We start from the raw sequence: 17274 nt of genomic DNA, 5'->3' as shown, positions 1-17274 counted from the left end.
CTTGTACAATGTGTTAATCCATAGTGCCCCAAACCAGCACAAAGATTATTTACAAGGTTCACTTCCTGATAGGATCTTCCAGGATTTCCATCTGTGGACTCCAGTCCCTAGAAGAACAAACAGTGGAATTTGAAGAATTTTTCTTCCTCCCAGCAACAGTGCAGGCAAAACTGTACCCATTCTCTCAATACCACAAACCAGCTTCCATCATGAGAAAGAACAAAGACACTTATTGCATTAAACTAACGCGGGGGCACATTTTTAAAATGCAGTTTTTATTCCGAAAGCAACCAAAGTGTTAACAATGTAAAGTTACACCAGCTGAGAAAGACGGGGTTCAGATCATGCAGGAATGACAGTCCTGAGGCCTGGAATAAAACCTGACGATGAATCAAAAGGTTTCTTTCTCAGAAAATGCAGAGATTCCAGGAACAATGTGCTATACTTGGGTTAATTAAGAGAAAAATGCCTTTTAAAAATGTCAGGCTAGGAGTCTAGACTCAGCCAGTAATAGAGATCTGCTAAGATACCATCTTTCTTCTCTTTGCATGTACAATTACAATTAAACGATGGAAGGATTTTTCACAGAAGAGTAGGTATAACTAAAGACAGGAGCACGAGCAGGATCCCAAAGCTACAGACGTGAGGGTGTGCCCTGCACAGGGCACCCAGCCATGGAGAGCGGCTCAAACTCAGCCTGCACTGTTCTCCAAGCAGTGTGCCCTGCAGGACAGATGCAGCATGCTGCCACTAACGTCACACAAAGGGACACAAAGGAGGGTGCGGGCTGCTCCCAGTGGCACCCACACACCAGCCCTCCACAAGCCGGTGTCAGAGCCATCAGGGAGCTGGGGGCTGCCATGCATACCCCTGCAGACGATGCAGTGGTTTGGGGAAGGAGGGTGAGATGAGTGTTGGCCAATTTTTTACAAACATTTTCCAGCTTTCTTGGTTCATTTTTATATCAGCTGTTCTACAGTCCTCTCTTCTTTTCCTTACTCTATATTCTCTTTTCTGACCTAAACTCTTTCCCTTCCTTTGCATTCCAATTCTCCTTTTGCAGAAGCCACAACACAAATTAACATACACGCACTAGGAATGGCAAAATAATAGCGCTCTGCCTACCCACATGGATTCTGCACTATTTCTAAATATTTATCGGGTCACAATTTTCCCTATGTAAGGACTCCTCTTTGTTCTCTCCCAAATCAACTTTAAGATACAAATAAATCTTCCTTTTCCTTTATCTTCTGGGTAAATGATCTACTTCTTCACCTCCAAGTGGCACTTACCCTTCATTCTCTACCACCGGGCCCACCTATCCCCTTCCCTCCTATCATTTTCTGCTAGATGCTTTATTATTATCTGTATATATAAAAGCCTAAGCAACCTTTCAACCAGAAGCCATGACATGCACTGACCACCAGGGGGAAGATGCTCAACACACAGGCATGGAAACATGGAACAGACTAATGAATCTCAGAGGGAAGGGGGGAAGGGGGTAGGAAGAGATTAACCAAAGATCTTATATGCATACTAGAGGCCCGGTGGGGTCCCTTCACCTGGTCTGCGCCCTCTCGCAATCAGGGACCCCTCGGGGGATGTTGGAGAGCCGGTTTCAGCACAATCCCCACACCGTGCACCAGGCCTCTAGTACTCTACATATATTCACTGGAAAATATTACTCCTCAGGCAAGACAAGCCCTTCAAATGCAGCCACTCCAGACATAACATACCAAATGTAAAGGGCAGAAACTGTTACCATTACAAGTATGGGGCTTTCGGATTGGGCGAGGTATAGGGGTGAGAGGAGGGCACGAAATAATAAAATCAAGTTTTGATTTGTTTCAACTTAAAAATTGCTATTGTGCTTTTATTCAAATCCTATGCTTCCATTTGCCTGGCCACTAAAGGGCTCTCTCTAAGGACCAAAGCCCACAGGCTGTATCCAGCCCACAAAGCTATTCTGTTTGGTCTGCAGGAAAGATTTAAAGTGTTGAGTAGCCAATCTTGTAAAATCAGATGTTTATGTCATAATTCAGATTTCTGGGTTATAGTAAAAAAATCGGAAGATCTGGTAAGACTGACCCACATTCCCATATGGTAACAATTGGCTGCTGAATAGATCTGCTAAAGGGCCCTCTTTAGACAGGACCTGTTCAGCACAGGCCCGCCCCCATTCCCTCCTGATCACCCCACCCTGAGGTTGAGTGCCAGCTGCCACAGATCATCTTACCTGAGGTCCAGTTCCCATGAGGCCCACTTCAGGCAGTGTTTGGTATTTGCCTGAGACCCCCGAGGGCCATTAGCTAGTTTCCAATTCTATCTTTCTCTGTCTTTGGTTAGTACCAAAATTACAGACGTAATTATAAAGTTTTTGCTTGGTACAGAATTTTCCAGGTACAAATAATTTATAAGAAAAACAACTTAGAACTAAGCAAAAACAAAAATGTTTCATAACCAAAAAAACTGTAACAGAATGAATTCACTTCAATGAAATGATTATAGTTGAGCATAATACACCTATAAATACAACAGACTATAAGTATAAGATATATAGATATGAGGCTATTAATTCATTCTTTACTTAGAGGACATGAATGATTGTCTTGAATGCATATCTTTGATAGAGCATCTACTCAGCAAGCATTTGGACATAACCCCTAACAAATACTAGCCTGTTAGCTACATATTTATAAATTTATGTACAGTAGTTACCGTAAGAACAAACCTAATTAGGAGGAGGGCGCTACTGGCATTCTACCACCAATTACTGTTAACAGAGAATAGGGCCAGAGAAAACACAAAAACAAGTGATTTAAAATTACCCTCTCAATTCTAGGGTGAACTTTCACTCCAGGGGTTTTACCAGCGGGTTGGTATTTTCTAAAACCAATGTGTGCTGACAGGAACACAAGCTTGGAGACCTGTGTGCCACTCCCGTTCTCCTCTTCCCCACGTTCCAGATCTGATCTACAAGTGAAGAGCACAGACTACATGAGCTGTGAGGTCCCTTTACACCTCAAAGTCTGATTCTCTAACTCTTTTCAACAAAAATATTAATAGGTACTATAAAATGAATACATAGAAATCTAAAAGAAATGAGAATACAGATTAAAATTGATTTTGAAATAAATAAGACTAGTTTTAAAACCTACCTTCTGTGGTTTTGTTTGTTTGTTTGTTTGCAGATCACATAACCTCTCTCTCAAGCCTCAACAACCTCATCTGTAAAGTGGGAATAAGCCCATCTTCCACTCAGGATTGTTTTGAGGACTAAATTCTAGGGCACAGGTTTGGACAATCAGTAAATGTCTAATAAGTAGTTATTATTAACCTTGGGTATCCCATAAATTGTTCAATTACATCTCGACCAGTTGAGTTTTAAATTAGTTTTTATATCCGTTAACAAACTAATTTCAAAAGCTTATTCTGTAGAGTGCTACTGAAAGCATCATGGAGGCCATTTTCCAAAGAATTTGAATTTTCAAACATTTCTCAGAGCTGGGCTGGGGACAATCAGTGAGAGAATTTTGGCTGATGGCTTTCCCACCCAAGGTGGTGGGCATGAATGTGTCCTGTCTCCCTGTGTGAGACCTGGAGAGGCAGCTTCTGGTGGTCAACATCCCTCAGAGAGAAGCGCGGTCCTCCTCGCATTCCTTCTCCGCCCCGCTCTGCCAGAATTCATTGCAGTGTTGGTGATCTGTCGATGCTGAGATTTAGCAATGGGATTTATGGGTTGCTGGGGAACGGAAGCCTTCTCTGGCAGTGTTCCTAACTATTACCAGCAAGCAGAGAAGGGAAGTCAAAACATTTTTAAGAAATGAAATGTTCATAATGGAGGCTAACATCGATATTGGTGAGCCTGCCCCAACAGCAGGTGTCAAGAGGAGGACACAGACATCTTCAACACCTCAGAGCAGGAGCAGTGGCCAGACTTCTGATTTCACTGACCAGTAAAACTTCAAAAGGAAGACTGTCATAAAATTCCCAGGTTTTAGGTGACTAAAGAATGACACCAAAAAGCAAACTATCACCACCCTTTCGTAAAAGGAAAAAAATACATATTAACACCTCAAAGTACAAAGGACAACCCAAGATTATTTCTAAAAGTCTCTTTATACCGAATAAACTTAGCACTAAAAACTGAAAAGCTTGCTGTATATTGTCTTTTTAGTTTTGCACAGTTTGGTGCAGTTGCCATCAGCACAGCTTAAAAATGAACTGTGGCCTGGCCGGTGTTGCTCAGTGGTTGAGCGTCGACCTATGAACCAGGAGGTCACAGTTCGATTTCCGGTCAGGGCACATGCCCAGGTTGCAGGCTCGAGCCCCAGTGTGGGGCATGCCAGGAGGCAGCTGATCCATGATTCTCTCTCATCACTGATGTTTCTATCTCTCCCTCCCTCTCTGAAATCAATAAAAATCTTTAAAAAAACAAAAACAAAAACTGTGAATTGGCCCCATCATGGCATCCAGACCAGGATGCAGTGTCTCATGGGGCACCGAGGGCCACACTGTGGAGCATCTTCTATCTTGGTCATCCCTTCCAAGGATACAGATGTGTCTTTAAAGCTCCTTGCTTGTCTTAATAACCAACTGAAAACTACTACTGTTTCGAAACCTTTTTAAAGGTGTCTTCAGCCGGTACCCAGCCTTTGTGTACAATTAAGTAAGATAGTGGTTTTCAGTTTTGGCTGCACATCAGAATCTATTGGGGGTGGGGAGAGCTCCTTTCAAACTGAAACTCCACTCCCAGGCATTCTGATTCAATAGGGGCTGGGCTCATGTAACTTTAAAATGCAGTTGACCCTGGAACGACGGAGGGGTTAGAGGTATTGGTCACTCCTGCAATCAAAAATCCACCTGTAACTCAAATCGGCTCGCCACACTGGAGGTTTCCCAACTTCAGGTGGAAACTATGTATTCCCCACACTGATTCTGCTGCCAATCAGGGTTAAGAAAAACTGGTACCATATGATGACAGGAGATCTGACTTTGAGTGGTGGGCACACAGTGCAATGTACAGATTTTGTAACATAGAAAAACCCATGCCTGAAACCTGTATGTTCTTGTTGACCAATGTCACCCTACTAAATTTAATTAGAAAATGAAAAGAAAAACTAGTACCATATTTTCTTGCATTCATCCTGAATTTAGGTCTTATAAAGCTTTAAGGTACACCTCTTCATGCATCCCGGCAGGAGGGCCAGCCATAGGTGGGACACCAGGAAACCAGTGGAGAACAACACAGATAGGAAGCAGGCAACTGAAATACCACATAGGTAAATAATCCCGATTTCCTCTGTCTCTACCCTAGTGGTTTCATGGGCTTCGATAACATCTCCTCCCAGCTATCTTCTTTCCAGATGCTAGGAATCCTAATATTTTTACCAGAAAAACAAACGGGCAAGGCCTATTCTCATGGAGCCTCCTAGAATGGATTGTAGATTCTAGCCGAATGTCCGCTTCCTGGGAACCATTACATAGGTCATGCCAGTGCTGGTGTCTTTCCTAAAGCCATGTGCCCAGGCTTTGAAAAAAGCACAGTGGAAACTCAATTAAGACTGTGTTTCCAAAATCTTTTTTTAAATTTAATTAATTATTTATTTATTTAAATATATTTTATTGATTTTTTATAGAGAGGAAGGGAGAGGGATAGAGAGTTAGAAACATCAATGAGAGAGAAACATCGATCAGCTGCCTCCTGCACAACCCCCACTGGGAACGCGCCCGCAACCAAGGCACATGCCCCCGACCGGAACCGAACCTGGGACCCTTCAGTCCGCAGGCCGACGCTCTATCTACTGAGCCAAACCGGTCAGGGCTCCAAAATCTTTTTAATGAAGCTTAGCATTTCTCATCCTTTGTAATTGCAAATGGGCCAACATTTTGAAAGTATTTTTGAAGGCTTTTCCTGGGTTTGCCCACCAAAACACCATCTATGACAGTTCCATAATTTCCCCCTTAATACCTGACCTCATATTTGCCCACAAAGAAACTCACCTGCAAATTTGATTACTAACATATCCTAGTAATGGTTTCCTTGGAATAAATCCCCATTGGTTAGATATTTCATAATTCACAAGAGCTTACTGTCATCTGTAAACCTAGGAATTCCACTGTGGACTCCTTCTTTTGGAGCAATTATGTAAATAAGACCCGAGGGACCCCACTGTTTACACAGGTCTAAGCAGAAGGGAAATCTTTATCCTCAGAAATCTTTGTTTGTGGTCTTTAAGGTAGATAAAGTCAAATGCTTACTCTGTCACAAGTGTAGCTGTAGGTAATCACATCACCTCCCTGTGCCTCGATTTTCTCATCTATAAAATCCAAGTGTTGATCCTTCCCATCTATAAAATTCTTTTTATTCAAAATGATACACTGCATCCTTAATCCCAAGGTGACTTCAACTCTGATTCAACCTCTGAAAGTATAAAAGAACAATATCTAAAAGTTTTCAAATATTTCCCCCCCAAAAAATGTCTCATACAGTCACAAAACACCCCTTCTTCTCATAATAATATCCTTCGTTGCCAGAGGATACAGACAGCGCAGAGGTGAGAGTAGGCACACTGTACCATTTGGACAGACAACACACTGCACACACTGGCCGAGATCTGGAATTCTGTTCTAGCACTCTCAACACTATTGGATGGCTGCCACCTGAACCAAGAAGTTTATTTAAATCTAGTTTGTTGGAGAAATCGAGAACATTTGAAGAACTTGGCACTGAGTCACCTAGGATTTCTGACCTGTCTGCTTCCAAAGACATCTGAGAATGGCAATTTCCTAATATCTTCTCAGTGAAATCTGATAAGTATGAAATTTATACCAATGACAAGCTAAAGCCTAGTTCTGAAAAATGGCTGGTTTCTAAGCCCAAATCCTTTCTCCTTCTTCAAATGTAAAGCTGTCACTAACTAAGTATTTCGGGCATACTAGCAAAAAGAAAAGGAAAAAAAAAAAAAACAAACACCAAAAAACCTTAGCCTGAGTGGGAACCAAATTCATGCATGGTTGTTGCCAGTACCAGTTATCCTGTTTGCTTCTTCACAAATTTCAAAAGCAACTGATCTGGCAAGCTTCAGATGTGCACACAACATTAAAAATTCTCTTAACAGAATTACAAAAACCCCAGAGGATGGAGTACAGATTTCAGAAGCTTGCAACAGACTCAAATAATTTCAAAAGGGCACCTCAGGTGCAAACATGAGCAAGAACTAAATGCAATGGAGCATGACCACGAACACAGGTTTCTCAGAAGCCCATTAACTAAGGACTACCAACCCCTGGAATTCACTTCTATCACTCAGCACCCCAGCTCTCAAATAGGACTGCAGTACAAACTACTAGGTTTCATGCAGTATTAATATTAGTGACAACAAAGCTTTTGGCAAAGTCATCCTCTATCCTCTCTCATGATTAGAAGACAGAATCAAGATTTTAAAAATCTCAAAGGACCCAAAGACCAGACAACAATAAACAGGATAACACTGAACAGGGGACAAAAACAAACAAACCAAGACTTCCACTCAACTTTACACACAAAAAATCTGCCCAATGAATACAGGATGGATCAACTCCTACAACAAATATCTGGAGTGTTTACTGTCCAGAACCTACATGAGTCTGTGCTACATACTACGTTTGTTCTTTGTTTTTTTTAAGGCAGTGTTTTGACCTTAAGCTGCACTAAGTAGATGATTATGCTTTGGTGTCAGGAAACAGCTGTTCTACTGTACTGTTGGCTGACCAGATCCCTTCTCAATTACCATATTCAATTCCAGACAACCATTACTCTCCAAGAGACATTGACAGACTGAGAAGACACCTAGAAACCATGTCCCACCCAGGACTGTGAAAAGAGTTGGGACTATTTTGCATTGAGAAAAAATAATTAGAGGGAGGGAGACATCATACTGTCTTTGTGCACTGAAAGCCCTGTTCTGTGGAAGTGCATAGTTCCAGAGGAATAGAATCAATGGATGGAAGTTTCAAGGAGGCAGTCTTCAGCTCAAATAATAAACATATACAGTCCAAAGATACAATGGCATGCCTTCAAAAGTATAGCAGGACCTCATGTAACATTGTTTCATTCGAAGTCATTTTGTTACAACACTGATGAGATACTGTAGGAACTTTAAAATCTTGTTTATATCAATTAGCCTATGATAAAACAAGCTTCATTATACACTGAGTGGCCAGATTATGATGAACTCTGAACACATAATAATCTGGCCATTCAGTGTATCAGTGTATGTGTGTGTGTGTATATATATGTGTGTGTGTGTGTATATATATATATATATATATATATATATATATGAGGCCTGGTGCATGAATTCGTGCATGGGTGGGGTCCGGCCAGCTTGGCCAAGGGGAGGGGACATGGGCGGCTGGCCGGCCTTCCTGCTGGTTGAACTCCTGGCCGAGGGGACAATTTGCATATTAGCCTTTTATTATATAGGATATACACTGAGTGGCCAGATTATTATGCATTCAGAGATCATAATAATCTGGCCACTCAGTGTATAATGTTTCGCTTAGAGTTGCATAATCTATTGAAGATGTTAAGTGAAGTCACTTAACAAAGTTCCCTGTTCCTTGGGGAGTTTAAACAGAGGCTGCCTAGCGAGTGTAAAAATGTACTAAAGTTAGATCAGGATCTCTAAAATTCCAGTCCCACTTACCCAATATTATATATACTGCCCTGCTGGCTCACCTGCCATGATCTCAAGAATGCCCTTTGCTTCTTAGGATTTGCCTAGATCCTAATCACATCAGGCCTCAGCACAGCAGAGGTTTCCTAGATTGGCTTTCTAACCCCCGTTTTCCCCACATGTCAGGAAGGCCTTTCCCTTCAAGGCCTATTCTGAGATGTAACTTCACTTCACAGTGGCCTTTCTGTTCACTCTCTTGCTCAGGGTTTCTCAACCCTGGAACTACTGACAATTTAGACAGGATAATTCTGTTGTGGGGCAATAACCTGGGCATTGCAGGATGTTTAGCAGGATCCCTGGCCTCTACCCACTAGATGTCAGTAGCACCTGCCTCTCAGCTCTGACAAGCAAAAAATGTCTTCAGACACTGCCAAATGTCTGCAGGGAGCCGAAACCACCCCTCGTTGAGAACCACTCTTCTTGAGGCAAATGATTAACACCACTGTCTGGTGGCTCAAGTTTTCCACTAACGAGATTCTTTCTACCTTCCTTCATTAGTCATGTTCTCGGCTCCAGCCAGCAAACCTATTTACTATTTTTGACCTATGACAGATCTCAAAGCTTCCCCTAATGGGTGTTCCTTCCTGCTTCTCCCACACACACAGCACTTCCATCCGGCTCCAAACACCATTTCCACTTTCAGTATTCCTGGACCTTCTAGACAAAGGCAACGTTTCCTTCTGGTGGCATCCTCACGTGCACCTCTTACCTGCCCTCTATCAGTTCAAGAATCCTCTCCTTCCTTGTTAAGGCATCGCAGCACCCACTCTGGTTCTCTGCTTCCTGCTGGTACTCAATAAATATGGACTGCCGTTCTTAGACGTCAAAGAGCAGCTCCCATTATATGTGAAACCCTTACCAAATACCATTTTAAGAACATATGATCATGAGTACAGTTTTTTTTTAAATATTTATTTTATTGATTTTTTACAGAGAGGAAGGGAGAGGGATAAAGAGTTAGAAACATCAATGAGAGAGAAACATTGATCAGCTGCCTCCTGCACACCCCCTACTGGTGATGTGCCCGCAACCAAGGTACATGCCCTTGACCAGAATCGAACCTGGGACCCTTCAGTCTGCAGGCCGATGCTCTATCCACTGAGCCAAACCGGTTAGGGCTACAGTGTTGTTTTTTTTTTCTTAATATATTTTTATTGATTTCAGAGAAGAAGGGAGAGGGAGAGACAGAAACATGAATGATGAGAGAGAATCATTGATTGGCTGCCTCCTGCACGCCCCCTACTGGGGATCGAGCTCACAACCCGGACATGTGCCCTGACCAGGAATGAAACCACGACCTCCTGGTTCATAGGTCGAGGCTCAACCACCCAGCCAGGCCAGCCAGGCCATAAGTACAGTTTTGATGAAACTATTTTTTCATAGCCACTGCCAATTTACCTACACTCCTGAGACGGGACCAAGTCTAATTTCCAAAATACAACTACCAAAACAATTTAGCTATTGCAACATACCAAACACATCAAAATTTTCTAAAATTAATAATAATAAAAAAGCTCTGTACAATGTAAAAGTTAAGGGAAAAAGGCCAAGTTTTGACCAAGTTTTTTTTGTTGGCGTTTATTTATATAATTCTGGAAACCTTGGTGGGGAGAAAAAGATATGAACATGGCTCAATACTTTTACTGTTTCATCATAATGGAACACACTGGGGGAATAGTCACTTAAGGTCAGTTTTCTCTCCAGCCTTCTGAGGTGTTAAGTTTTAATCAAGAAAGTACATACACACCCACACTTCAAAGCAAAGTAGAAAAATCTAAGATGAAATGTTTAAATATATAAATAAACCATGTCAATTCATGATTGTGAATTTCCCCCCTCCAGCTCCATGGACTAACTAATAATCACTTTCTGGGCGGCTCCCAAAAAACCTAGGGAGACCAACCGCTCCAAATCAAGCTTTGCCAGATCTGTATTTTAACTACCTCTTTCACCTCAGGATCTTTCCTATCTTGCTCTTGCATTTTTAATGTCAAACACAGAGGCGACAACTCTCATCCTGTCCTAGCTGATGGTGTTTGGTCAAGTGTTTATAAACTGTGTATACAAATGTTCTCTGAAGACCCCGTGTACCGGTTATGGTCCAGGATTCTTCCCACAAGTTTGTAAGACTCAGAGGCCCCAGAAGCTTTAGCGGGGAAGGCCTGAATCACAGTGATTCCTGGCACCTGGAAGTGCCCTTTGGTTGTTTATGAGGGAAAGAGCGCTCACCATTGCTGCGGACAGGAATTCCCTACCGGTCCCAGCCTCTCCCAGCGCCCAGCGCGCAACACATAGTAGGTGCTCAATAAACGCCGACTGAATGGCATGTTCTTATCAAAGCCGCTGAGGAAAGTTTCCAGACGTCGGCCATCTCTTGACTCCTGTGTCTCTTTCAAAGTATGTCCTAATCGCTTTCCTTGCCCAACAAGAAATTATTTCTCAAACTCAAGAAGGGATCTGCCAAGCTGAAGGGAGCCATGTATGGGAACGAGCGGGCCCCACCATGGGCTAGGACTTCCCAACACCTAGTCCCTACGTCTCTGTTTACCTCCTGGGAGAACCCTCCCTCTCATCTTCGTGCTTTTTCTTTCGGGAAACCCTACCTTCCCACCTTCTGCCACAGCCACACACACACACACCACGCACCCCCAAGTGTGTACCGGGTGGGACGCCACCCCCGACCTCCCCTCTCCAACAGGGACCTACCTTCCTTCCCTCGACCTGTGGCAGCTTTTCTCCACTGCGGCCGGCTTTTTAAGAAACCAAAACCTTATTTCTTCATCCGTAAGAGACACTCCAAGGAAAGGACCCCAGAAAGAGGAAGGCCCCTCTCTACCCTCCAGTAAGCGGAGGTGACGGTTCGCTGGGCAACCATCCCCCGGCCCTACTCCTTCCCAAGCCCCCGGACCGGATTCCTGCACAAGTCCCGCTCCCAAGTGCCCACGCTTCGAAACAAGCTGGAAGCGGATTTTACCGGTACCCAACCCGGAGATGGCCCGCAGCGGGCTGGGTGCACCTGCGCGCCTCCCGTTCCCTCCGCCCCGCGCCGGGGGCGGGGCGCGGCCTCACTTCCCAGCCCACCCGGCGCGGGGAGAAAACGGGGAGGCGTTTCTGGAGAAGTTCAAGGGCTCACCTTCGGAGCACCCGGCCAGCCAGGCCAGACCCAAACACCCACCTCCGGGAGGAATCGGCGGAGCCGCACCCGGGTGTCCCCGCCCTTCCGACTGGGCGGAGGGAGGCGAGAGGAGCGCGCGCCCGGAGGAGCCGGAGGGAGGCTGCACGGCCTCTCCTCCCGCAGGGCCCACCGCCCGCGGCCCAGGCGCCCGCGGCGCCCGCCACTACAGTTGCCCAAAGCGGAGCGATCTTCCGGGCCCGAGGGGGTCAGAGGCGGGAGCCCGGCCCGGCCCCGCTCGCCGTCCGCTGCGCCCCTTCTCGCCCCCTCGCTGCGAGTTCGCGGCCGCAGCCTCCGCTCGGGCCGCGGCGTCGGGGGCAGGACGCCTGCGTCGCGCCGGCGCGCTCGGGCGCGGCTCCCACCTGCGCAGCCGGGTCCCGGCCCGGGAGAGGGGCGCACCCACCTTGGGGGACAGCCCGGGCAGCTCGGCCGCCGAGCCCGGCTTAGGCGGAGGCGGGAGGTGGCGGCATCACCTGCGGCGGGCGCTGCACCGGGACGCGGCGGAGGCGCGCGGCGCCCTGGACCCTACTCCCGCGGCCCCGCCCGCGGCGGCCACCTGGAAGCGCGGCGGAGGAGCCGGGGCACCTCGGGCGGCGGCAGCGGCGGCGAGCGGAGCAGCAGCACATGACTCTGTAACGGGGGGAATTAGACAAAGCGTAACATGGACTCCGGGTCCGTGCAGGCGCTGCTGCTCCGGGGCCAACCGCAGCCGGCGAGCGCCGCCACTGGCTCGGCCGCAGCCAATGGGGCGGGCGCGGGCCTCCATGTGATTGCGAGCGCTGGCCCCTGGGGCTCCGTCGCGCCTTCCGAGGGTCCGGCGCTTCCGCAGCCCGGCGGGTGGGCTGACCGGGCAGAGGTGTGTGGCGGGGCGGGAGCCCGGGGTCGGGGACTGGCGGCGGGAGGCCGCTGGACGCCGAGCAGGTGCCTGGGGCGGGCGGGAGCGGCAGCCGTGATCGATGTCGCAGAAATGCTGTCCAGACGCCCACCGGGGCAGGACCTGGTTCCCGGCTGCCGCTGTCATGAGGGCGGGGGGGGGGGGGGGGGGGGGGAGCGAGAAAAGGTCGGGAACCTTCGCCCCTCCCATTCCTAGGTCTAGCCGGTGACGAAACCGCCCATATTCAGACTTGGGGAGAAATGCAATGAAATAGGGGGAAATTTGCATAAAAATCCTGTAAGCGGCTTCCAACCCTAAGGAGAAAGTACTTACCTAGGATGCGGGGCACACACAACTTTGTCTTGGCACGAATAGCTTCCCAGCCTCATTTGTTCTGTCTCTTCTAATAATGATATATTGGAGAGTCAATTCTTGTCATCTGAGTCTACTCTTCCCCCCCCCCCCCCCATTCCTTTTCTGCCAAAAACGTCTTGTATCTGAAGCAGGCAGATGAAGAAAGCTTGACCTCTGCTAAGAGGTGTTTTCCAACCTGATAGTTTTCCCTCTTGTTTTTGTTGTGAGATCAAAGTACACATATTTGCAGTCTTTTTTTTTGTGTGTGTGAGTGGGAGGAGCAGGGGTCAAGAAATAAAGTGGGCGGGGGGGGGGGGGGAATTGTTAGATTTTAACAAGACAAATGGTTCCAGCCCAATACTCGGTATCTCCTCTTATCTGAATCCATGCATTTCTGTGAACAATGGGAAGTCTTCTACCAAAATGTCTTCATGTCAGTGAATGTTCAATCAACATTAATTCAGCACCTAAAATGTTCATAAGCATTCTACGCCAGATGTGAACAGGTCCTCGGGAAGGTGTGAGTTCTGAGATGGTGAGCCACTCAAGCGTGGTGGTCTAGGGTTTCAGGAAAAGCCCCGGAGAGAAGGGGGTGATAGAACTGACCCTCGGGTCCTGAGCCCTTGTTCCCCAGGCGCTGGAAGTAGAGAAGGCAGCCCTGCCAGGGAGGAGTATGAACAGAGAGGTCCGGAGCACACTCGAGGGACCGTGCTAGACCAGTTACAAGATGACACTAGATGTTGAGCCCTCCTGACCTCTTGCTTTCTCACTTTCCTCGCCCTGCCCCTCATGCCAGCAGCCTCTCCTATTCCACACGCCCAGCCAAGGAGCTGTGTGGTCAGCGATCTGATCACAGCACCAGATTTGCTGAACTGTGAGGTTAGAGCAGTTTGAAAACTATCATCTAGTGGTGTGATATTTTGATTAAAAACACCTCACTATTAGAATTAATTTGGAATGCTTTGCTGTCGGTAAAAATACTTTGTCCCGTGTTTTGGTCCTGCTTGGGTTTTAAACTGTGGTTCCAGATGTGAGAGAAATGCGTTTTCGAGATTGCTATCAACTGAGAAAAGGGAAAGTAACACTCAGGAAACAGTCAAATGTGGACACACAGTCATTCTCATCCACTATGACTGTGGGTATAAATTGGATAAACTCCTTTGGAGGACAATTTGGCAATTTTCAATAAAATAAAATGTGTGTTTTTTGACCAGGCAATTTGACATCTAGGAATTTATACTTTGAACACATTTATGCCAAATTTATGTATTTCCGAAATACACCTATGTACAAAAACATATGTGTATAGGTATATTTTTTTGCAGCACTGTTTATAATAGTGAAAACATGTAACCATGTAAACGTAATAAAATTCCAGTTGGGAAACTAGTTACTAAGCAAATTATGCTAGATTTGTAGAAGAAAAACAATAAAAAGCTGTTAATAAAAAGTAAGAGATCTATTTGTACCAACATGGAAGAATGTCTAAAATCTGTAAGTAAAAAAAGCAAGTTGAAGAACAATATGAATTTTATGATCCCATTTTTATTTATATTTCATGTTATTAAATGTATGCTTGTAAGATATTTGGAAGTACTAGTATACATAACAAGTAGATAACAGTGGTTATGTCTGGATGTGGGATTACCACATCCTGGCTGTTCACTTCCTGTTGCAAAATTCTGTATGTTTGAATTGCTTTTATGTTGAGCACCTATTAGAAAAATAATAAACAAGGATTTTAAAGGTGAAATTGGTAAGAGCTCTACCAATGACAAAATAATGAAAGATCACTCTGATGGTCTAGACCAGTGGTCGGCAAACTCATTAGTCAACAGAGCCAAATATCAACAGTACAACGCTTGAAATTTCTTTTGAGAGCCAAATTTTTTAAACTTAAACTTCTTCTAACGCCACTTCTTCAAAATAGACTCACCCAGGCCGTGGTATTTTGTGGAAGAGCCACCACACTCAAGGGGCCAAAGAGCCACATGTGGCTCTCGAGCCGCCGTTTGCCGACCACGGGTCTAGGCTATAAAAAGCTGTCAGCTTCTCCTACTCCCCAAGGGAGACAAATGGGAAGGAGGCAGCAAAGGACAATAACTGATTTGACATTGGATTCAAAATTAAGAAATACGATTTAAAAAAAAAGGATTCTGAGGCTACACTAGACATGTCTACAGAAATGAGGTGGCAGAGACACAATAATGTGTCTAGGAAGTTCGACTCAACAAAACCTTACAGAGCACGTTCTGTCCCTTGCTGATTTGCTATGCTCAGGAAGGGCAACTGTCCCAGCACATGGTAACTCTGTATCACACTCAGGATAAAGTAGCTGCAGTGCTGATGAGGGGCCAGGCACTTCGTTACTGTATGTTACACAGATTCACTTTCAGTCCCCATCACGGCCCTGTGAGACAGATACTGTCACCACCCTCATTTGTCAGACAGGAAATGACGGCGTGGAGAGGTTATAGAAGTAGCTCAAAATCACCCAGCCTTTAAGTGGCAGAGCAAGACTTTTAAGTCAGGCAGCTGGCTCTAGAGGTCCAAACACTTACAGGGGGTGCTGTCTACCAGGACCAACTAAGATAAGGCCATTATATGTGCATCTCTTTGTACCAAGAATTGAAATGCTAAGTTGATTTGTGCTTATCTAAACTACTAGATGCCCTGTGCATGAAATTCGTGCATGGGTAGGGTCCCTAGGCCTGGCCAGCGATCAGGGCCGATCGGGGTCTTCCAGCTGCTGGCCGGGGCCTTCCTTCGTTCTGCACCGCCCCCTGGTGGTCAGTGCACATCATAGCGAGTGATCAAACTCCCGGTCTCCCTGTCAAACTCCTGAGGGGACACTTTGCATATTAGCCTTTTATACTATATACTAGAGGCCCAGTGCATGGATTCCTGCACATTGAAAGGAAATAAATTAGAAGGTAGCCGGCAGGGCAGGACTGGGCCAGATGGGCCAGACATGCCCTAGAGCCAACCTCCTGTGGTCCCTTCCTGGCTGGCCACACCTGGGGCGGCGCTGGGGCTCAAAGGGTGTCTGCAGAGTGAGTGGGGTCCCTCAGGCAGATGCGGTCCCTTGGCCTGGCCTGTGAGGATTGGGCTGAAACCAGCAGTCCGACATCCCCCGAGGGGTCCCGGAGTGCGAAAGGGCACTCTACAAAGTTGCTGTTGCTCGGCAGCTCCTGCATTGAGCGTCTGCCCCCTGTGTGTCATACCTGTCAGCCGGTCGGCTGGTCGCTTAGCCTTTTATATAGATAGATAGATAGCATGTGACATGCCCTAAGGCTCTTAATACACATTGAATGAATGAATGAATGAATGAATGAATTCTCTATCTGAGGAGAAACTGAGCTCCTTGGAGGAGTAATTTTGCATTCTTCCTTTTCTCATCACCTAGTAGAGTGTCCAACATGTAAGCAATATGAATCTCAATAATCTAAATGTTAAAAAATTGTAAAGAAATCAAGCTTTATAAATTGATCCCAAATACACTGGCATAGCTTATGAATGATATGGTAAATTTTTTGTGAAGAATAGCCCTGGAAAGTGGGGCTAAATCTGGACACACCTACATAGCCATCCTCTTTAATAATAGACAAATATGCAAATTGACCATACCTCCGACACACCCACAAGCCACGCCCACAAGCCACGCCCACCATCCAATCAGAGCGAGTATGCAAATAAACCCAAACCAAGATGGCTACAGCCAGAGAGAGCAAGGTTTCCTAGGTAACAGAGGAAGCCAAGCTTTCCGCCTGCCCTAGCCAGGCCTAAGCCTCCACTCAAGCTACAAAGTTTAAATTATAGAAGGTAAACAAATTCAAACAAACGGCGGCAGAATGGAGCTTGAGAGAGCAGGCCAGGGTTGCTGGCAGCAACAGGGGAAGCAAAGCTTTCCGCACACCCTAGCTGGGCCCACCTGCTTAAGGCAACAAAGTTTCAATTATAACCCCAACACAAATGGCTGCCAGCCGGCCTCAGAGGGAGCCCCAGGCTTGGCTCTGCTCCAGGCTACAAAGTTTCAATTGTAGAAGGAAAATAAATTCCAGATACCAGGGCCTCTGCTTGGGTCGCCAGGGGGTGTGGCCAGCCTGCAAACCACCACAGGCCCCTCGCTCAGGCAGCCCCACACCCCAAGGGAA

At 46.1% G+C, this 17274-nt stretch overlaps 1 protein-coding gene across 1 annotated transcript in view; it reads right to left on the bottom strand.

The window, feature by feature from the left end:
* The window catches only part of LRRC8D (leucine rich repeat containing 8 VRAC subunit D), a 119953-nt gene extending 106834 nt beyond the window's left edge, over positions 1–13119 (bottom strand). Inside the window, exon 1 of the mRNA XM_054721314.1 lies at positions 13100–13119. The gene's annotated coding sequence lies outside the window, so the exon portion shown is untranslated. The remainder of the gene's footprint in view (positions 1–13099) is intronic.
* Positions 13120–17274: the final 4155 nt, after the last annotated feature.

This window comes from Eptesicus fuscus, chromosome 9, assembly GCF_027574615.1.
Source record: "Eptesicus fuscus isolate TK198812 chromosome 9, DD_ASM_mEF_20220401, whole genome shotgun sequence".
Taxonomy (NCBI): Eukaryota; Metazoa; Chordata; class Mammalia; order Chiroptera; family Vespertilionidae; genus Eptesicus; species Eptesicus fuscus.
This window is presented reverse-complemented; position numbering and strand designations above follow the sequence as displayed.